This window comes from Mus musculus, chromosome 8 (assembly GCF_000001635.26).
Source record: "Mus musculus strain C57BL/6J chromosome 8, GRCm38.p6 C57BL/6J".
Taxonomy (NCBI): domain Eukaryota; kingdom Metazoa; phylum Chordata; class Mammalia; order Rodentia; family Muridae; genus Mus; species Mus musculus.
In genome coordinates, this window is record NC_000074.6 from 96,647,518 (window position 1) to 96,671,323 (window position 23,806).

A 23,806-nucleotide genomic window follows, 5' to 3' on the forward strand; every position below is an offset into this window, starting at 1 on the left:
CAGAAATGGAAATGATTACCTCTTTTGATGGAGAGCTATGTTGTGAATTACTTTTTTAAAAAACCTTCGGAGGGATGAGTTATATGTGGAAAGCCCTGGAACGCTAAGTGTTTTTACAAGATTTGTTACTGGCAAGAAATGGGCAAGCATAAATGAGATCAGTCCAAAAAAATTACCCTGCAAACTTGCTGATGTGCTGTCTGCTAACGTAGTGACAGATCATAAAGCTACTGAGAGAGAAAGGCAGAGGTATAGGCCACTGGAAATATAAAAGACACTGTCCCTGATCTTGACAGATTGAACTTTCTCAGGATTTATAAGTCTTCACTATTATGCTTGGCGTCATAGTGCCTTTTATGTGTCGTACAGGAAGTTGACCTGACTTTGGACAAAGGTAGGAATTATTGGGGGTGGCTCTAACACTATTACTAGGTCAGTGTCAGGCAGTTTTATGAGATGCAATTCTGAAAGAAGCTGTAACGTGCTGTTCTGCTGCTTTTACAGCAATGTGACCTTGAGTGGGTTCAGCGGCTCAGGCCTTGCCTCCTCTGTGCAATGGGGATTTTATGTGTTCTTTCCAAACTGTATTCATTAAATTGAACAATCCATGCGAAGAACCTGGGTCTATCCGTCTTGCTATCATCTCTTTAAAAACCTGTGATTGAAATAATTTGTACTTCTTAAATGTGGGACCATGTTTAAATAAGAACTCTTAAAGTGCATTGTTTTGGATACTAGGAGCCAGGTTGAAAAACCATGTCTGGGAAATTCATGGTACCAGAGAAAGACTCCACTACTGTGGTTTAGCAGAACTGTTATGACCTCCAACTCTGATATAATCATTTGTATTTATATCTGTAAGCAAATTCTGCTAATCTTATACTTAATCAGAGAAACATTTCCCTTGCAGTGAACAACAATGAATTTAAAAGACTATTCAAACTGCTCAGGATAAGTGACAGTTCAGCCTTAAACAGGGTATCTATTTTCTCTTACCCACTTTAAGATTCAGTAGACATTGCAGAATAGAGCAGAAGGAATCTCAGAGTTTCTTGAACACAGGTAGAAGATATATATATATATAAAGTTCTCTTTAGGGCATGGCACAGCCATTATGATTCCATAGACACTGCTGTTTTCTATTCTAGGTCCTCAGATGACTGAGCTTGTCAAAAGGCAATAATGGACCAATGGGAAGAAACCTTAGCCTTCTCATCCTAACTTTTGGTAGCTGATGGCTTTTGGATCAGGGACAATCAATGCTTTTGGTTGCATATCAAACAGGTAAACCCACCAGTCTTTAATGGATACTTCCCAACCTGTGGAATCAAAAGATCTGCTTAAAACCAGGTCTATTAAGTCAAAGAACATGAATGTGGGAAAGGACTTATGGGTAGAAAAGGGGGGATAAGGAAGTATGGTGTGCTAGAGTAATCAATATCCAATATTCATGTGTGGATTTGTCAAGGAATTTAATCAGGAACAGAGGAAAATAGTTTTTTTTTTAAAGTGTGATGAAGTCCTCTAATTAAAACACAAAACTTTACAGAAGTTTCTGATTGTACATGTTTTCTTTTTTTCTTTCTTTTTTCTTTTTTTTTTACATTTAGATTCATTTTATTTTATTTTATTTTTTACTTTTTAATCTTTTTCCCCAGTCCAGACTTCATCCCTCTCCCAGTCTGCCCCATCCCATACCTCCTCCATCCATCTCCAAGAGGAGGTCCCTATGCCCACCTCCACCCCAACAAGCTCCCCCACTCCCTGAGGCTCAAGTGCTGAGTTAAGCACATCTTCTCTCACTGAAGCCAGACCAGACAATCCTCTGCTGTATATGTATCAGGGGTCTCATATCAGCTGGTGTTTGCTGCTGGGTTGGTGGCTCAGTGTCTGAGAGATCTCGGGGGTCCAGGCATTTTATCAACCCTTCGAGAACTTCATACAATGTGTTTGGAATGTATCCTACCCCATTCTTTCTCTCAACATCCTTTTCACTTTCCAAGCCCTTCCCATCTAGCTTTGGGCATCTTCCTTTGTTGTATTTCATTCAGTCCTGTTTATATTGCCCAGCTACTCTTGGACTTGGGATCTGTCCTAGTTTGTGATGAGGGATCACATCATTAAAGAAAATTGACTCTCCTTCCAGGAGCTATTAAATGCCAAGAACTCCTCATCTAGTGGTAGGATTATGGCCCTATCTTCTTCCCCTTTCTATGCTGATATTTATCTGACAGTAGCTTTCAAAAGGCTCTTTCATGTTGCCACAATCATTGTGATATACCCTCTTGTCTCTGGAAAACATTATTTCTTATTATATAGAAAAAACAGACAATCTGTTCTTTGTGGGTTGTCTATTTTCACTTGATTGCCTCTGAATTGAGTAATATATATATCCAAACTCTTCAGTATAAGTAATCCACTTTTCATTTCTGATGTGCTGCCTTCCTGTGTGATCTTCTTTGCTCAATTGGTGGCACTAGTCATGATATTCATGATTACAGTTGCCTTTGGAAGGATACCTGCAATACACCAGACTTGAGTGTGATGAAAGGTACTTTCTGATTGATTTGACTTGTCAAGAGTCAGGGATGGAGGAGGTAAGAGGACAAAGTTGTTTATCGGTTATAACCAGAAAACTCTCATGCCTCATATATTAGATCTTCAAGTATAAATTCAGGCACCTATTTTCATTCTTCCCACTAATGGCAGACATCATTTGTTGTTTAAGCATTCATTTATTACTGGATTGAGTACTTTTCAGTTGAAACCCAAGCACTAGTATTCATTGGTTACATATATTTGCTGAAAGCTGTTTTTACCTCTACTTATATAGGGGATAGAAGATTGAACAATATGCTAAAGGAAGAATTTGAGTTCCAAAATCTGGTGATGTGAGCTTTCAAACAGACAGCAAAAGTCACACAAGATATTTGGACTATAGAGCAATATCATCTTCAAAAAATGCAAGGTGGAGGTGATAGTTCCACAGGGTGCCAAAAAGTAAGGGTTTCTCGGAGGAAGCTTGGTGTGGAATCAGCTAGTCCAAACACCTGTGCAGCCAAATATGGGGGATGGGGGAAATCCTGGCAGGTGGGCAGAGGAAGGAATCTGAAAGCAGACATTTTTTTAAATTTATTTTTTTATTAGGTATTTTCCTCGTTTACATTTTCAATGCTATCCCACAAGTCCCCCATACCCACCCCCCCCAATTCCCTACCCACCCACTCCCCTTTTTGGCCCTGGGGTTCCCCTGTACTGGGGCCTATAAAGTTTGCAAGTCCAATGGGCCTCTCTTTCCAGTGATGGCCAACTAGGCCATCTTTTGATACATATGCAGCTAGAGACAAGAGCTCCGGGGTACTGGTTAGTTCATATTGTTGTTCCACCTATAGGGTTGCAGTTCCCTTTAGCTCCTTGGGTAATTTCTCTAGCTCCTCCATTGGGGGCCGTGTGATCCATCCAATAGCTGACTGTGATCATCCACTTCTGTGTTTGCTAGGCCCTGGCATAGTCTCCCAATAGACAGCTATATCTGGGTCCTTTCAGCAAAATCTTGCTAGTGTTTGCAATGGTGTCAGCGTTTGGAAGCTGATTATGGGATGGATCCCTGCACCTGGCAATCACTAGATGGTCCATCCTTTCATCACAGCTCCAAATTTTGTCTCTGTAACTCCTTCCATGGGTGTTTTGTTCCCATTTCTAAGAAGGGGCAAAGTGTCCACACTTTGGTCTTCGTTCTTCTTGAATTTCATGCGTTTAGCAAATTGTATCTTATATCTTGGGTATCCTAAGTTTCTGGGCTAATATCCACTTATCAGTGAGTACATATTGTGCAAGTTCCTTTGTGATTTAAAGATCACAACGCAAAGATGTGAACCGCACTTTGACAAGTTTTGGATTCGATGGCTCATGCTAATAATCATGAAAGTCTAGTGTTCTCTTCTTCATCACAAAAACATTCCAGTCAGCCATTCTCTCCAGTGCTCCAGATACGAGGAAAACAAAACAAAACAAAACAACAAAACAAAACAAAACAAACGAAACAAAACAAAGCTGCCTAAAGCAAGGGAAAGTGTTTTTATTTGCATGGAAATGAGAAACTGATTTTCTGACTGCTGCACTGTTTCCAGTGGAGACATGCAGTGGAGGAGGACAATGTGGCTGTTGATGCTGTTCTCACCTCTGTTCTTATGAATTATTTTGCTTTATTTGGGGCTCTTCTAGAGCTAGTGAATATACAGTGGACTTCGTAGATCCTGACAGGGCAGCAGCATCCCATATCCCCTGCTTCGACAAGGAATGCAAAGAAGAACATTGAGGCTTGAGGCCCACCAGAGTCCCTGATATCATTAATCATGGGGTCATCATAAAATAAACATGTATTGATTGTCTTTAGATTTTGGGATATTCTATTTTGTCTTTTAAAGAAATCTTCAATTGGACATGGATTTCTGAAAACATCTTTAAGGTCAGTGGAAACTTTTGAGGCCGAGATTCCTAATTTATGGAACAGAGGTTGGAATAATTTCATTTTTTGCATGCAGTGTACAGGAGTCACTACTGTATTTTTTCAAAAAACAAATTTTTATTAGATATTTTCTTCATTTAGATTTCAAATGCTATCCCAAAAGTCCCCTATACCCTCCCACGGATTTTTAAGGACTCAGTGCTAAAGATTAAGGCCAGAAATTTGATGCCATGAAACTATCATGTAGTGACAGTACTAACACAGGACAAGAAATACTGGAGCCTTCAATCATCTAACCTTATAATAACTTAGAGAGTATTAGATTACACTGTATTCCTTCTCATCAATATATCAAAACATATTTTCCCCCCTTAGAGGCAGTTGAAGGATACCCAAGAATTCAATCAAGTTCATTAACCTGAGGTTGTTTTTTTTTTTTTAATTAAAAGATTTATATAATAGAAAATATCTAAAAATCTGGGAAGATAGGTTAGCAGCTACGATGCTTATTGCTTTTCCAGAGAACAGTGAGTCTGTTCCCATCACCAACATCAGGAAGCTTACAAGTGCCTATAATTTTAGCTCCAGGGACTCAAACATCCTTTTCTGGCCTTTGCAGGCACATGCACAGATGGGCACACGTATGCACATGAGGAAACGTTCACTTCCCATAAATGATAAAATAATTACTTAAAGAATAAATTTAGGGGCCATCAAGGTTGCTCAATTAGTAAAGATGCTTATCATCAATATGACAATGTGAATTCAATCCCTGCTACTTATGTGACAGAAAGGGAAGAAGCGACTCCTGTAAGTTGTTCTCTGACTTCAATGTATACATTTATGTGTGTGCACACAAGTACAATATATATGGCGACACACAAACACACACATACACATGCCATGACATATGTAACCCTGGCTTTCTACTCTGGCTAGCTGTTCCTGACTGTACATCTCATTGTATAACTAGTTCTGTGTCATTTTCTGTGAGACAGAATTGACAGTGCCCCCTACCACCACCACCACTCTGTAATACATCTTTCATGTAAGCTTTGCATCACTAACAATCATCTTTATATTCTTGAGAAAGAACACAAAGACACTGTACTGGGCCTCAAGAACTCAGTAGGATGACAAATGAAACTCTAAGTTATTCATAATTTCAACCCAGCATGGTAGCTTCATGAGAACTTGAACCCACCCACAATGCAGCAGAAGGGAAGCAATTCTGTTTGCCAGGCTATGTTCAGAATATCTGCAGTACACACTCCAAAGGGCATGAAAGCCAGGCCCAATGAGGAAAACAAGGATTTCCCCAGAAGTTAAAGGGTAACATTGAGAAATTTTATGTTGTGGAAACATCTCCTGAAAAGACATGGGGTCAGAAAAGAGAAAAATATATTGATTATACATGAAACACAGAAGGCAGATGGGAAATAATGAGAGAGAAAGCTGTGGTACAGGCAACAACTGCGTGGTCTGTTTGTTCAGGAGCTTGGACTTTGCTAGAAATCTGAGGAAAGTTTGGGCTTACAAAGAGGTCAGCATGAATAGTGAGAAGTTTACAGTTTTAGTACTAGTAGCTGTCTATATCCATGCTTACAAACATGTGTATGTTACCTACCATTATGCCTGCTTGCTCTGACCTTTATACCATAGTTTTCTGTCACTGGCTCTGTCATAGAAGATTCCTGCTGAACATAGAACTGTTCATTAATTCCACTGCTCACCTTCAGTCTATACAGCTAAGAACCACACTGCCAATAGAACACTAATTGGTGAATGTTTAAATTATTTGTTTTCTTGCAACATCTTTCTGACTTTACCTTATATACACTGGGGCTCAGTAAATAGAGAGGCTCCTTTAAAAGTGCAGGTGAAGAACCTGGGAAGATGAGAGGCCTCTTTTGGAGAATATGTGACAATTCATGAAAAAAAAAAAAGAATAAGAAAAAAATCTTGATGATTCAAGCCAAGAAGGCACATTGCAAATCTAGAGTATCCTACACTGTATATCTGGTGATACATCATTTTCATTAATGACTCCTGAACAGATAAACAAAATGTACAAATGTGGATGAAGCAAATAATGGCGCTGAAGGTTAAAGTGTCTTTAAGGTGCAATAGACACTGTCAAGGAGTCTGTGCAGCAGAGAGGTGCATGCCAGGAGAACTGCAGGTAATGGTAGCTGACAGAATATCTCCAAACATTTAAATCTAAACCTGGGAAACCCCAGCAGGGTAATTATAAGTTGTGCAACAATTCTCATTAAGAATCTGCCCTGTTCATTTACTAGAGAAGTTCCTTGCCTTGATTTCTAGCATTCCAGAGTTCAATTCAGCTGAAGAAACTTTTAAATGCCATTGACAAATTGGTAGGAGAGCTTCATGCAAAGGCTGAGTCTCCTTTCAGTAGGCATTTGTAATATTGATTAAAGCAAATGCTATTTTCATATGTGTCTCTTAGAACTAGCAAGCAGGGACTTCAATTTCCTTCCTAAGTTCTAATGCATAAAAACACAATCTCAAACCACCTCCCTCAGAGTGCAAAAACAGTTATCTCCAGAAAATGGCCTTGTAATTTGCACTATAAAAATAAGTCATCATTTGCCCAAAATGTGTGTGAATTTCATGATACACACACACACACACACACACACACACACATATATATATATACATATATATATATATATGTATTACAAGAAAGAACTATTTTCTATTTTCAGTCTTTTGTTCTAAAAATATTTGAAATGTATAGAAATACTGTTATTAGCAATCAGAATTTCAATTAAAAGCAAAATATTCTTCAGTTGATTATATGTAATGCTTTTTAGAATATATTAAAAAATACAGTAAGGGATTCTAGACACTAGTACTGATAGGAAAGTGAAATGGCTGGATAAAGAGGAAATGATGTCACCAGAGGCCAGGAGAGGTGGCATTGTGCAGCCTCAGAGCTGCTCAGAAGCATCCCAGCCACTGCCAGAGATAGAGTGCCAGTCACAGAGGAAGTAAAGCAAACATGTATCAAATGCCCCTTTTATTTTTCACTCTGCAGAGAGTATCACCTATTGACTTTTAGGGTAAGAGTTAGGAAGTGAGGAGTCCCTAGTGATATCATCCTTAAGCATCAGTGATCCATCAGACACAAGAAAAGAAGTATGATAGAAAGGCTAGAGAAAATCATGACTGTCAAACTTGCAATTTTATAATGAGACCATCAGTTCCAAGAGTCTTACGGTTTTCACGAACAAAATGATGTTACCAATGAGTTGCTTATATATTTCAACTTGAAGATCTCTCTCTCTCTCTCTCTCTCTCTCTCTCTCTCTCTCTCTCTCTCTGTGTGTGTGTGTGTGTGTGTGTGTGTGTGTGCATGCATGCACAAACATGCACCCTTGTGTACATGCTATTTTTCTCTCTGTGTGTGTCAGAGAATAATATTCAGAAATTGGTTCTCTTCTTTTAACATGTGTGTTCCAGGGATTGACCTCAGGTTATCCACCTTGGTGGTCAATTCAATTACTTGCTGAGCTATCTCACTGGACCCATATATTTCTGTTTTTGAGAAATAATCTTCTAAAACAAAGAAATCAAGCAGATTAGTGAGTGTGAAATAATATCTTGCTAACAAAAAGATTTACCTCAAGACATCTCAAAGCCTTTAGATTTTGGAACTGTTAGGTTAGACAGATATTACTTGTTAGAGATTTCCATTAGCATTTGACAGAATGAACATTTTGTACAAAATAGGGAATGTCAAAAATGTTAGTTTAGAGTAGATCAAGGTACAGACGTCTTTGATGACTGGGAAGTGAGTTTCTATGCTATTCACCGCATTATATATTGCTCTCTTTCCATGAGACTTAAATTATGCTGCGCTAAACAGGATTAAACAGAATATGTAAAGGGAAATCTGCCCAGCCTTCCTCATCTGCTTCAGCTGTGGGCACTGCTTCATGGTAATGCTTTCTCTTTCTCTTTCTCTCTCTCTCTCTCTCTCTCTCTCTCTCTCTCTCTCTCTCTCTCTCTCTCTCTCTCTCTCTCTCTCTCCCTCTCTCTCTCTTTCTCTCTTTCTTTCTCTCTCTCTGTATATGTATATATGTGTGTGTGCACGCATGCGCGTGCATGTGTGCCTGTATGTATGTATATGTGTATGTGTATGTGTATCTATGTATGTATGTACACACACACACACACACACACACGCACACGCACGCACACACACACACACACACACACACACACACACACACACACGCACACTCTTGCCTTTATTATCATCAATTCTTTACCAGGAGCTTTCCAGTTAAATTCTAGTTGAGCAGTTCTGTATAGAATTTTCAGACGGTTACTTGTTTGGGATATTTTGATCCTCTCAAACTTAGCATCTCATCTAGTTATTGGAACACTGCCATTTTTGTCATCTCTAATGAAATTCTGTGTCTATTAAATTGGACAATAGGCCAGACAGAATCCATGTTTTGTAAGTATACAGCTATGGCTTCTTAATTTGCCAAAATGTCAGCAAGTTGTTGAGAATCGCCGGGAAGGAATATTCATTCCTTTAAGTCCTTTCCCAAATAGAAACAAGATTGAGATTGAAAAGTAGCAGGTGGCAGTTGCCTCTTGGCACAGACTGCATTCGAGGTCACCAATTCAGAGGCTCCCCCACAGAGCACCTAACACACATAGATCACCATATTAATATGTGAGGAGATGGCCCTGCTTCTCTGTGATACATCTGATGGCTGGAAATCGGCCTTCCCGGTCCAGTTGATGGTCCTGAGAATGCTTGCCACAGTGGTCTGAATTGCTGCTATTTCATGTCTCTCCCGCAGCCAATTGCTCCCCAGCTAACGCCTGGGCAAGAGTGATAAGGCTGACACCTGAGTAAGTCTCCACAAAGAACCCCCATTCCCCATTTGGGACCTAATGGAAGAGCAATTACAGCACAGTGAATTGTTTCTATTTCTTTCACTTTTTTCCCTGTTTCAAAATGAAAAAAAAATCATATAGATGTTTCAGGAAGTCCTTAGTTCACAAAATGATTCTTGGAGCCATGTAAGGGAAGTCAAAGTCCACAGCTTTTACAGCGCAGACTCTTACAACACAGAAAACAGAAGACATGTGACTGCATTTGCTGACTTTGATCAGTGTCTTAAATTATGCAAGTATTTCAATGGTTAAAACAAGATTTAATCTAAACTATCTTAATATTGCTGTCCTCAAATCTCCCTCTCTGCCCATCTATTTACTTACTTCCAATCTATATGTATACTGCTATAGCTTCTTTGATATCCACACAGAACATTTTCTATGATTATATACTAAATATGAATAATTACCATACTATACATTTTTGACAAGGTAGCATATTACACTGAAGACTGTGTACTTTGGCATTTTGCTTTTAAAATTATAGATTTTATAGGTCTTGTTAATTCAATTCACACAGTATTCTCAATTTTTTGAAGTGGCCATAATACCCATTGCATTGGTAAAACTTAATGAATAAATGATTTTTTAGAACATGATACATTTGACAACATTTGAAGACATTTTTGAGGCTTAACAATGAAATATGTTGTTGTCTCATAATTTTGAAGCAATTGATATCATTATATACTTCTTTTATTAATTGGTATAGAATCACATCACTTATCGCCCTTCCTTTCTTCTTCTTCAGTCCCTCTCAGATACCCTCTCTTAAACTCCTCCCATGATCCCCTTCCTCTCAAGTTGATAGCTTCTTTTACTTGGATTGGTTTTGTTATACATGTGAAAAATGTGCTGGGTCTGTTTTTGTTGTTAGTGTACACATGGTTTGAAGACTAACCACACTGGACAACCAGTAAGTAAGGGAGCTTAGCCATGGAGACTATTTCCAGCAGTCATTAGTTGTCTGTAGTTCTTTGTGTGTTGGTGACAATTTCCCACTTTTTGTTAACATGTCCATTGATAATTCCCATTGTTTTGGTTTTATGTGCAGCTGTTTTTAGAACACACTGTTTCATAGAAGACTTACTGGTATTCTTTCTCCTACAATCTCTGTACCTTCTCTACTGTCATATTTACTGAGCCATAGATGCAGGAACTGTGATGTAAGTTTATCTAATGGGGCTGGGCTCACTGTGCTCTGTTGAACCATGCATTGTGTCCACTTGTTTTCTGCACTGTCTCCATTAACTGCAAAGGAAAAGGCGTCTTCAATAAAGTGTGATAGCTACATTATCTGTAGGTATAAGCATAAGAGTAGAATGTAGTAAGGAATTACCCTGCTCTAGCCATCTGGTGGTAGTAGATTCTTTTCTATTGTGTGGAAAGCTGGCAAGGTAGGTTATCAGTAACATAGATGATCTCCTTCTAGTTAAGTTGACCTTAAGTGCTATTAGACAGCTTCTGGTTGTCACTGACAGGTGAGTACCTATTGCACCTATATACACGTATTACCATGCTGGCAATTGCTGTGGTTTATAGGTTCTGCTGGGAAGGTCTGTTTAATCGCTCCCCACACCTAGATTGCACAGCATTTTTTGAAATACTAAAACACTGATAGAAGAAAACATTGGTAATACTCTTCAAGATAATTGTCATAAGATAGGACTTCCTGAACAGGTCACCATTAGCCAACGATTCAAGTCCAACATTTGAAAATTGATTGTAAATGTTAAGTTTTATACAGACTTTATGTTCATCTAGGCTTCCAGCCTTACTTTTGTATAACTTCTCTTTCAGACTGAATTCCTATTATATTTTTAATTTATTTGCAAACACTTCCACCTCTAGTATATGTATAGTGTGTCCAAATTGATAATCTGTAACATGTTCTTCAACTGGAGTACAATGTTTTCATACAAATTTTAAAAATCTTCATTGTTTTATTTCCTTTATATTATTCTTCTCTAATATACTACATCCAAAACACAGCAACACCTCTCTCCATCCCTCCCACTCTCACACACCTCTCTGCATCCCTCCCAGTCTCCCAAACCTCTCTCCATCCACCCCAGTCTCCTACACATCTCTACATCCATCCCACTCTCCCACACCTCTCTCCATCCTTCACAGTCTCCCACACACCTCTCTCCATCATCGCTTCCATTCTCCCACATCTATCCATCCCTTCCACTAACCCACATCTCTCTCCATCCCTCCCAGGCTCCCACACCTCTCTGCATCACTCCCAGTCTCCCACAATCTGACCATCCTTCTCACTCTCCAATATCTCTCTCCATCCCTCCCAGTCTCCCACACCTCTCATCATCCCTACCACTATACCACACCTCTCTCCACCCCGCCCAGTCTCCCACACCTCTCTCCACCCCGCCCAGTCTCCCACACCTCTCTCCATTCCTCCCACTCTCCCACACCTCTCTCCACCCTCCTACTCTCCCACAACTCCCTCCATCCCTCCAGGTCTCCCATACCTCTCTCCATCCCTACCAGTCTCCCACACCTCTCATCATCCCTACCAGTCTCATACACTTCTCCCATCACTCAAAGACTGCCACACAGATCTCCATCCCTCCCGGGTCTCCCAAAACTCTCTTCATCCCTACAAGTCTCCCACACCTCTCTCCATCCTTCACAGGCTCCCACATGTCCCTCAATCCCTCCCAGTCTCCCAAAATTCTCTCCATCCCTAAAATTCTCCCAAACATCTGTCCATCCATCCTAGTCTCCCACACCTCTGTCCATCCCTCCTAGTCTCCAACACCTCTCTCCATCCCTCCCAGTCTCTCACACCTCTCTCCATCCCTACCAGTCTCACATATCTCTCTACATCCCTCCCAGTCAGCCATGCCTCTTTCCATCCCTCCCAGTCTCCCACACCTCTCATCATTCCTACCAGCCTTTCACACCTCTCTCTTTAGAGTTTCACACCTCTCTCTTAGAGTCTCTCTAAGTTTGTGTGCGAACTGCACATAGGACTCTTGGGGCCCTTGTATAATCTTGGTTAGGGGCATAGTTAGTGTCCTTGCAGCAGGGACAGCACACCAAGCTCCCAGGGCCGTCTGGGCGAGGACACCAGGGGACAGCCCTAATTGCTTTATGTCTGCAGCGAAATTGCCTTTACCGCAGATTTTATCAACAGTCTAGGAGGCTGTCTTACTACTAGGATTCTTTCTATTACTTGCAGCCAAATCTTCTCCTCTGTCCACAAACTCTGATTTCCAAGTTAAATATTGGCCTCTAGTGAGGACAGACTGAACAACTTTATTCCATTCATTGGGTATCAAGTAGCCTTCTCCTGCTAAACCTTCTAATATAGATACTGAGAACAGGGCATTAACCCCATAATTTTTGACTGCTGAATGAAGATCTTTTACATGTCTCAGTTTCAGCTTTTTGTAGACTGGTTGGCTATTGATGTCCAACCCTTCATCGGGGGACATGCCACCCTCATTGGAATCAGAGTTTGCTTGATCCTCCTCCTCATCACTCTCTGGTTCACCCTGATCTTTATCGGAGGAGCCAGTGGGGGTGGGGGGTCCTCCTGACCTGGAGCAGCCTGACGGGCTCAAGCTCCAGTGAGGACAGGAGAAGAAGCCAATTTTTTATTTCCTTGTTTCTGAGAGGGACCTTTGTGGCCAGTTTGAGGATTTTTTGAGATGGGACCTTGAAAGTTCCCCATGAGGGCTCTTTGTAGTCTCTGAGTCTCTAGACTGAGGTCTTGTAGCTCCTTTTGAAGCCCTAGAACATCTTTAAGATTGGTGATCTGAGTCTGAAGCTCTCTCTTAGTTTGAAGTAATCGCTGACGGAGAAGTCAGCGATATGGGATGAGCAGTAGGGGAAATGGAGGGGGGGCAAGTAAGGAGGGGGTGGTGTTTAAAGGGCTCCATGGCAACATAGGCACCAGGTCCCGGAACATAGCGGTCCCATTCATAATTGAAAGCCTCTTCATCAAGTTCCACCTCAGAGGAGGGATCAAAGGGCTCATTTGACAATTCTTTATATAAAATCGGATAAATTCTCTTGGGTTTTGTTAAGGACTGAAGAGCACTCTTTTCTCCTGAGGCAGACCTAGCCTGGGAAGCGAGGGGAGTAGGGAGGGAATCTTTAGGAATAGGGTTGACTGCCAAGATGCCCGAGGCATCAGCAGTTTGGTTTCACTTTTACAGAATGGTGAACAGGAGTTTTCTAAAAAAATCTTCAGTAAGGGCTAAGAGGCGGGCGCTGCCCTCTTCTGCCTGTTTAAGGAGGTCTCTGACGATTTCCCAATAGCTAAAAAAGGACTCAGGGACATCTTCTCCTTTTTTTTTTTATTAAACTATTGATTTCTTTGCCTACTTTATTCCAGGTTAAAGGGTGTATTTCAGGACCATTCAATACCAGCCATGGACATCTCTCGTCCAAAAAACAAAAAAAAATTTTTTTATTAAATCCTTTTTCTTAACTCTTATCTCCTCTCTCCAAGAGACCCCTTCATCTCTTGAATAAAAACTGCCTCTTTGGACAGAACCTTCCCCATGGTAAATGGGACAACAATTTTATGCCTAGGCTTACCTCTCAAAATCCTCTACACTCGAGCGAAGTGGCAGGGAACTGTCTCACTGCTCGGTACCTCTCCAATCCGTTCTCCAGAGGGTGGTCTACCTCATGCCCCACTGGCGAAACTTGACCCAACCAGCAGGTCCAGTTATTCAAGGGTCTCGAGGGCACCTTCTCCTAAGAACCAAATGGGTGTGGGGAGTGAAAAGACAGACACCAAGTGCAAGGAACAACACTGAACCATTCTAAATAGCATCAAAGTGTCACTGTATTAGCAAGGCTCAAAGCTTAAATGCACAAGCAAAAAGGGGAAGTACTTCTCAGCAGGAGGAAAGGGGCTGAAATGCACAAGCAAAGGAGGAAGCACTTCTCAGCAGGAGGAATGGGCAGCAGAAATTTTTCTTTTGGCAACTACAAGGGGGAAGCAGGAACTTGGTGGTATCAGGGTACATCTTGTGGTCAGGACATCCTGCCCTGACTTAGGGCTGGAACATTCTGTGGTTGTTCACGGAGCAGTGTGTCCATGGCCTGCTTTTGACCCCCTTTTCTTCTTGGGGTGGGGGTGGGGGAGGAGAAGCCCAATTCAGAGATCAGGACAATTGTGTTGTCTTAATAGCTCCCAACATCCAGTCTCTCAAAACTCTCTCCATTCCTACAAGTCTCCCACACCACAGTCCATCTCTGCCAGTCTCCCTCACCTCTCTCCATCCCTCCAAGAAACCCACACTTCTCATCATCCCTCCCATTCTCCAGAACTCTCTCCAGAGCTCCCAATCTCCCACAACTCTCTCCATCCCTCACAGTCTCCAACAGCTCTCTCCATCTCTCCCATCTTCCACAACTCTCCATCCCTCCCAGTCTCCCTCATTTCTCTCCATCCCTCCAGGTCTCCCCCAACTCTCTGCATCCCTCCAATTCTCCCACACCTCTCTGCATCCCTCCCAGTCTCACACACCTCTCAGCATCCCTCGCATTCTCCCAGAACTCTCTCCATCCTTCCCACTCTCCCACACCTCTCTCCATCCCTCCAAATCTCCGAAAACACTCTCCAACCCTCCCAAACTTCCACACCTCTCTCCATCACACTAAGACCCCACACTTCACTCCATCCACCCGAGTCTCCCATAACTCTCTCCATCCCTCCCAGTCTTCCAACCTCTCTCCATCCATTCCACTCTCCCACACCTCTCTCTATACTTCACAGACTCACACACACCTCTCTCCATCCATCCCACTCTCCCACATGTCTCTCAATTTCACCTGTCTCCCACCACTCACAATAACAAACAGTACTACACCTCTTTCCTTCCCTTCAATTTTACCACACCACTCTCAATCCCTCCCACACTACCACACCTCTGTCATCCCAAAAGTCTCCCACAACTCTCCATCCCTCCCATCTCCCACAACTCTCTTTATCTTTCCCAGTCTCCCATATTCCTCTCTCAATCTCATCTACTCTCCCACACTTCTCTCCATCCTTCACAAGCTCCCAAATCTCTCTTCATATATCCCACTCTCACAAAACTCCCTCCATCCATCACAGTCTCCCACAACTCTCTCCATCCCTCCAGGTCTCCAACACCTCTCTCCATCCCATTGAGTCTCACACACCTCTCTCCATCCCTCCCAGTCTCCCACTGCTCTCTCCATCCCTCCCAGTCTCCCACTGCTCTCTCCATCCCTCCCAGTCTCCCACACCTCTCTCCATCCTTCCTGGTCTCCCACACCTCTCTGCATTCCTAAGAGTCTAACACACCTCTCTCTATTGCTCCCAGTCTCCCACACCTCTCTCCATCCCTCCCAGTCTCCCACAGCTCTCACCATACCTCCCAGTCTCCCACACATGTCATCATCCCTCCCATTCTCCCACATCTCTCTCCATCCCTCCCAGTCTCCCACACCACTCTACATCATTCCCACTCTCCCACACCTCTTTCCATCCCTCCCATTCTCCCAGAAATCTCTCCATCCCTCCCATTCTCCCACATATTTCTCCAAACTTTCACACCTCTTCCCTTACATGAAAGAGGAGCGAGGACCATCCTCCCCGGGATCCTCAGAAGTCTACTGGGCACAGAAAATAACCGATTCACGGCCCATACTGACTTTGTTTCTAGAGAGCAAACAGTTTCAAGGGCTCCTAGATACCGGGGCAGATGCGACAGTAATTTCCTCAACACATTGGCCTGCAGCCTGGTCTTTACAGCCCACTGCCACTCATTTAAAAGGCATAGGTCAAACACAGGACACTTTACAAAGCTCCAAACTGCTAACATGGTCAGACAAAGAAAACAATACTGGAACTGTTCAACCCTTTGTGGTTAAAGGTCTTCCTGTGAATCTATGGAAAAGAACTTAGAAGCTTGGAAAAGTTCTCGACCTCTTGCCTGGGGCCTAAGATTTTATCAAGATAACTATGATAATGGCCTGACCTTTAAGGTTCAGCTTCTTAAAACCATCCCTAACAATCATAAAGCATCCATAGGACCTAATCCCCAGTTACACCACCCTAAATCCCCAAAGAATCCCTGACTTCCAGGTACCCGTCCCCCTGTTCCTGCCCCAGGGTGTGCTACGACCCTATTTCAGCCCACTCTCCCTGTGCCCCCCCTCTTCCACTGATTTACTGTGGTCTATATTGAATGCTTCTGCTTTAGCCTTGTTGGATAAGACACAAAGAGATAATGTGTCAGAATTTGAAGATTGTTGGATGTGTTTTTCTGCTTCCCAGCTCTTTTATGAGGGCATAGCCTTATTTGGAAATTTTACCCTGCTTTCAGATGCTAGGCAGCTTCCCCTCAAGTCAGTTCAGCTTACCTTGACAGAATTCTCTGGGGTAGGAAGTTGTGTGTTGGGCCCAGGCATGCTTCTGTCGTGGCCCTTGCTATAGATTCCCAATAATACGTTTAGAGTAAATATAAATAGGTATTTTTATCTTCTTGCCCCAAATGATACCTTTTTGGCATGTTCCATGGCCTTACACAGTACATTATTATACAAGATTTTATAAATAATAAAGATTATTGTGTCTTGGTTCAGCTTTTTCCAAATTTTAGTATTCATGAGTCAGATGATTTACTGAAGTTTTGGGACCAAGGTGCCTCCTTGCCATCCCGCCATAAAAGGGAGCCTATCTCGGCTGTGACTTTGCGGTCCTTCTTGGCCTGGGTGCTGCTGGGACCGGAATCCCAGCCCTTGTGTGGTCTCAACAGAATGCGTGCAATTACCATCTGCTCAATGAGGCTATTAGCCAAGATATAGAGAATATAAAAAGGGGCCTAGATGATCTTACTGATTCCTTGGTTACCCTTTCAGAAGTTGCCCTTCAAAATAGAAGGGGATTAGATTTGTTCTTTCTACAACAAGGAGGCTTATACGCTGCACTTAAGGAAGAATGCTGCGTATATGTTGATTAAAACTGGATTAGTTAAAGATAGCATTGCCAAGGTTACTGCCAGTTTAGAAAAAAGAGAAATCGAGAGAGAACAACAAGAGTCATGGTACAAAAATTGGTTTTCAACCTTCCCCTGGCTTTCGACCTTGTTGCCCTCCCTTTTGGAACCCCTATTGGGACTCCTAATATTGATTTCCTGTGGTCCTTGGGAACTTCAGAAATTTACCCGATTTGTTAAATCTCAAATTGATTCATCTCTTTTAAGCGCTGCTGTTTCAGTTCATGACCATCAGCTGGACGTTGGTGATAACAAGCAGGTTACTAGAGAAGAGTCAGACATGGATACTGCTTCATCACCCTCATCTCGGGGAGAGAGACTCAATTTCCATAAAATGCTTAAGTAAGATCATTCCCCTCCCCCTAAATTCGGCCATCAGTCTCATGCCAGGAATCATTTATTTATAGATTGCCGTAGTCTGTGCTTCCAACATGGTAATATATATTCTCGCCACATTGGAAACTAAACAGTCATCCCAGGCTAGACACATCGAAAAATTGGAACTTGAAGCCGTCACCCGTGAGAGATGTAAGACTAAATACTGCACAGAGATTAGTCTGGAAGCTGTTAGACAGTCTCTGAGAGGCATGTCTGATTGCATGAAGGTTGAGTGCCCTAGGGTCCTTCCCCCATGAAAAACGGCACGGGAGCAGGACAGGGTTACTCTGGATAAAAATCTGTGGGCCTGAGAGTCAATCCTGTACATGGCCCCTAACATTGCACCCTGGGGATCAGACCTCTACCTCTACCCACAGAGCTTGCTTCGTTCCTAAATCCCTTGGCTAGCCCAGGTTATACCCAACAGACTGAAACCGTTAATTCAAGCCTCATAGATGACTTGTCCTTGTGTCCTTCATGGTTTTAGAGAATCACCGGGTGAGCAAACAGACGTTTAGGTGGTCGTTAAAAATGTGGCTACAAATTTATTATACAAAAACGCCTTTATAAAAATATTAAAATGGGGGAGATGTTGGGAGGTATTAAGACAACACAATTGTCCTGATCTCTGAATTGGACCTCTCCCCCACGAGAAGGAAAGGGGGTCAAAAGCGGGCCAATGACACACCTCTCTGAGAACAACCACAGAATGTTCCAGCCCTAAGTTAGCGCAGGATGTCCTGACCACAAGATGTACCCTGATACCACCAAGTTCCTGCTTCCCCTTGTAGTTGCCAAAAGAAAAATTCCTGCTGCCCCATCCCTCCTGCTGAGAAGTACTTCCTCTTTTTCCAGTGGCCCCATTCCTCCTGCTGAGAAGCACTTCCTCTTTTTCAGCTGCCCCATTCCTCCTGCTGAGAATTACTTCCCCGTTTTGCTTGTGCATTTAAGCTTTGAGCCTTGCTAATACAGTGACACCTTGATGCTATTCAGAATGGTTCAGTGTTGTTCCTCACACTTGGTGTCCATCTTTTCTCTCCCCCCATTTGGTTCTTAGGAGAAGGTTCCCTCGAGACCCTCAAATAACTGGACCTGCTGGACGGGTCAATTGGGAGGGGTGGAGAGAGGTTGGGAGTGTGGGAGGGATGGAGAAGGTGTGGGAGACTGGGATGGAAAGAGAGAGGTGTGGGAGACTGGGAGGATTGGAGAGATATGTGGGAGAATTGGGAGGGATGGAGGGAAGTGTGGGAGAGTGGGAGGGATGGAGAGAGGTGTGGGAGACCTGGAGGGATAGAGAGGTGTGGGAGATGTGAAGGGATGGAGAGAGCAGTGGGAGAGTGGGAGGGATGGAGAGATGTGTGGGAGAGTGGGAGCCATGGAGAGAGTTCTGGGAGAATGGGAGGGATGGAGAGAGGTTGGATGGGTGGGAGGGATGGAGAAGGTGTGGGAGACTGGGATGGAAGGAGAGAGGTGTGGGAGACTGGGATGGAAGGAGAGTGGTGTGGGAGATTGGGAGGGATGGAAGGAAGTGTGGGAGAGTTGGAGGGATGGAGAGAGTTGTGGAAGACTGAGAGGTATGGAGAGAGCTGTTGGAGACTGGGAGGGATGGAGAGAGGTTGGGAGTGTGGGAGGGATGGAGAAGGTGTGGGAGACTGGGATGGAAGGAGAAAGGTGTGGGAGACTGGGATGGAAGGAGAGAGGTGTGGGAGACTGGTAGGATTGGAGAGATATGTGGGAGATTGGGAGGGATGGGGAAGTGTGGGAGAGTGGGAGGGATGGAGAGAGTTGTAGGAGACTGGGAGGGATGAAGAGAGGTGTGGGAGATTGGGAGGGATGGAGAGAGTTGTGGAAGACTGGGAGGGATGGAGAGAGCTGTTGGAGACTGGGAGGGATGGAGAGAGGTGTGGGAGAATGGGAGCTTTGGAGAGAGTTCTGGGAGAGTGGGAGGGATGATGGGAAGTGTGGGTTTCTTGGATGGATGGAGAGAGGTGCGGGAGACTTGCAGAGGTGGACAAAGGTGTGGGAGACTTGTAGGAATGGAGAGAGTTTTGGGAGACTGGAAGGGATGGAGATAGTTTGGGAGTGTGGGAGTGATGGAGAAGGTGTGGGAGACTGGGAGGGTTGGAGAGATATTTGAGAGACTGGGAGGGATGGAAAGAGCTATTGGAGACTGGGAGGGATGGAGAAAAATGTGGGAGAGTGGGAGGGATGGAGAGATTTCTGTGAGAATATGAAGGATGGAGAGAGGTGTGGGAGAGTGGGAGGGATGGAGAGAGGTGTGGTATAGTGGTAGGGATGGTGAGAGGTCTGGGAGACTTTGAGCAATGGAGAGAGGTTTGGGAGCCTGGGTGGGATGGAGAGTGGTGTGGGAGAATGAGAGGTATGGAGAGAGGTGTGGGAGACTGGGAGTGAAGCAGAGAGTTGTGGGAGCCTGTGAGTGATGGGGAGAGGTGTTTGATACTGGTCTGGATGATGAGAAGTGTGGGAGACTGAGAGGGATGTAGAGAGGTGTGGAGGGACTGAGAGGGATATAGAGAGTTGTGTAAAACTTGTAGGGATGGAGAGAGGTGTGGGAGACCTGGAGGGATGGAGAGAGGCATGAGAGACTGGAATGCATGGAGAGAGGTTTGGGAGGGTGGGAATGATTGAGAGATATATGGAGAACTGGGAGGGATGGAGACTGTTGTTGGACACTTGGAGGGATGGAGAGAGGTGTGGGAGAGTGGGCGAGGTTCAAAGACGTTCCAGTTCTTCACAAACTATTCCACAAAATACAAAGAGAAGATACTCTACATAATTCATTCTATGAAGCCACAATAACTCTGATACCTAAACCACAGAAAGACCCAACATAGATAGAGATCTTCAGACCAATTTCCCTTATGAATATCGATGAAAAATCCTCAATAAAGTTCTCGCTAACAGAATCCTAGAACACATCAAAACAATCATCCATCCTGACCAAGTAGGCTTCATTCCAAGGATTCAGAGATGGTTTAATATAAGGAAATCCATCAACATGAACCACTATATAAACAAACTCAAAGACAAAAACCACATGATCATCTGGTTAGATGCAGAAAAAGCATTTGACAAAATCCAACACCCATTCATGATAAAAGTCTTGGAAAGATCAGGAATTCAAGGCCCATACCTAACCATGATAAAAGCAATCTACAGGAAACCAGTAGCCAACATCAAAGTAAATGGTGAGAAGCTAGAAGCAATCCTGCTAAAATCAGGGACTAGACAAGGCTGCCCACTTTCTCCATACCTATTCAACATTGTACTTGAAATCCTAGCCAGAGCAATTCAAGAACAAAAGGAGATCAAGGGGATATAAGTTGGAGAGGAAGAAGTCAAAATATCAGTTTTTGCAGATGATATCACAGTATATATAAGTGACCCTAAAAATTCCACCAGAGAACTCCTAAACCTGATAAACATCTTCAGTGATGTTGATGGGTATAAAATTAACTCAAACAAGTCAATGGCCTTTCTGTACACAAAGGATAAACAGGCTGAGAAAGAAATTAGGGAAACAACACCCTTCTCAATAGTCACAAAATATAAAATACCTTGGCGTGACTCTAACTAAGGAAGTGAAAGATCTGTATGATAAGAACTTCAAGTCTCTGAAGAAAGAAATTAAAGAAAATCTCAGAAGATAGAAAGATCTCCCATGCTCATGGATTGGCAGGATCAACATTGTAAAAATGGCTATCTTGCCAAAAGCAATCTACAGATTCAATACAATCCCCATCAAAATTCCAACTCAATTCTTCAATGAATTAGAAAGGGCAATCTGCAAATGCAACTGGAATAACAAAAAACGTAGGATAGCAAAACCTCTTCTCAATGATAAAAGAACCTCTGGGGGAATCACCATGCCTGACCTAGAGCTGTACTACAGAGCAATTGTGATAAAATCTGCATGGTATTTGTATTAGTCACGGTTCTCTAGAGTCAAGGAACTTAAGGATAGTCTCTATATAGTAAAGGACTTTATTGATGACTTACAGTCTGCAGCCTGATTTCCAACAATGGTTCAGTATTAGCTGTGAATGGAAGTCCAAGGATCTAGCAATTACTCAGTCTCACACAGCAAGCAGGGGAATGAGCAAGAGCAAGCCTCCCTTCTTCCAATGTCCTTATATTGTCTTCAGCAGAAGGTGTAGCTCTGATTAAACGTGTTTTCCACCACACCTTTAATCCCAGAAGAAAGGTGTAGCCCAGATTAAAGGTGTGTTCCACCACACCTTTAATCCCAGATGACCTTGAACTTGGAGAATTTATCTTCTGGAATCCATAGCCACTATGCATCAAGATCTCCATACCAAGATCCAGTTCAAAAACTATCTCCAAGCCTCCAGATAAGGGTCACTGGTGAGCCTTCCAATTCTGCATTGTAGTTCATTCCAAATATAGTCAAGTTGACAACCAGGAATGGCCACTACAGTACTGGTATAGCGACAGACAAGTAGACCAATGGAATAGAATTGAAGACCCAGAAATGAACCCACACAGCTATGGTCACTTGAACTTTGACAAGGGAGCTAAAACCATCCAGCGGAAAAAAGACAGCATTTTCAACAAATGGTGCTGGCACAACTGGTGGTTATCATGTAGAAGAATGCGAATTGATCCATTTCTGTCTCATTGTACTAAGGTCAAATCTAAGTGGATCAAGGAACTCCACATAAATCCAGAGACAGTGAAACTTATAGAGGAGAAAGTGGGGAAAAGCCTCGAAGATATGGGCACAGGGGAAAAATTCCTGAATAGAACAGCAATGGCTTGTGCTTTAAGATTGAGAATCGACAAATGGGACCTCATGAGACTGCAAAGCTTCTGCAAGGCAAAAGATTCTGTCAATAAGACAAAAAGACCACCAACAGATTGGGAAAGGATCTTTACCTATCCTAAATCAGATAGGGGACTAATATCCAACATATATAAAGAACTCAAGAAGGTGGATGTCAGAAAATCAAATAACCCCATTAAAAAATGGGGCTCAGAACTGAACAAAGAATTCTCACCTGAGGAATACCGAATGGCAGAGAAGCACCTGAAAAAATGTTCAACATCCTTAATCATCAGGGAAATGCAAATCAAAACAACCCTGAGATTCCATCTCACACCAGTCAGAATGGCTAAGATCAAAAATTCAGATGACAGCAGATGCTGTCGAGGACGTGGAGAAAGAGGAACACTCCTCCATTGTTGGTGGGATTGCAAGCTTGTACAACCACTCTGGAAAATAGTTTGGCGGTTCCTCAGAAAACTGGACATAGTACTACCGGATGATCCCACAATACCTCTCATGGGCATATATCCAGAAGATGTTCCAACCGGTAAGAAGGACACATGCTCCACTATGTTCATAGCAAACTTATTTATAATAGCCAGAAGCTGGAAAGAACCCAGATGCCCCTCAACAGAGGAATGGATACAGAAAATGTGGTACATTGGAGAACTACTCAGCTATTAAAAAGAATGAATTTACGAAATTCCTAGGCAAATGGATGGACCTGGAGGGCATCATCCTGAGTGAGGTAACCCAGTCACAAAAGAACTCGCACAATATGTACTCATTGATAAATGGATATTAGCCCAGAAATTTAGAATACCCAACATATAAGATAAATTTGCTAAACGCACGAAACTCAAGAAGAATGAAGACCAAAGTGTGGATACTTTGCCCCTTCTTAGAATTGGGAACAAAACACCCATGGAAGGAGTTACAGAGACAAAGTTTGGAGCTGAGACGAAAAGTTGGACCATCTAGAACCTGCCATATCTGGGGATCCATCCCATAATCAGCTTCCAAACGCTGATACCATTGCATACACTAGCAAGATTTTTCTAAAAGGACCCAGATATGGCTGTCTCTTGTGAGACTATGCTGGGGCCTGGCAAACACAGAAGTGGATGCTCTCAGCCAGCTATTGGATGGATCACAGGGCCCCCAATGGAGGAGCTAGTGAAAGTACTCAAGGACCTA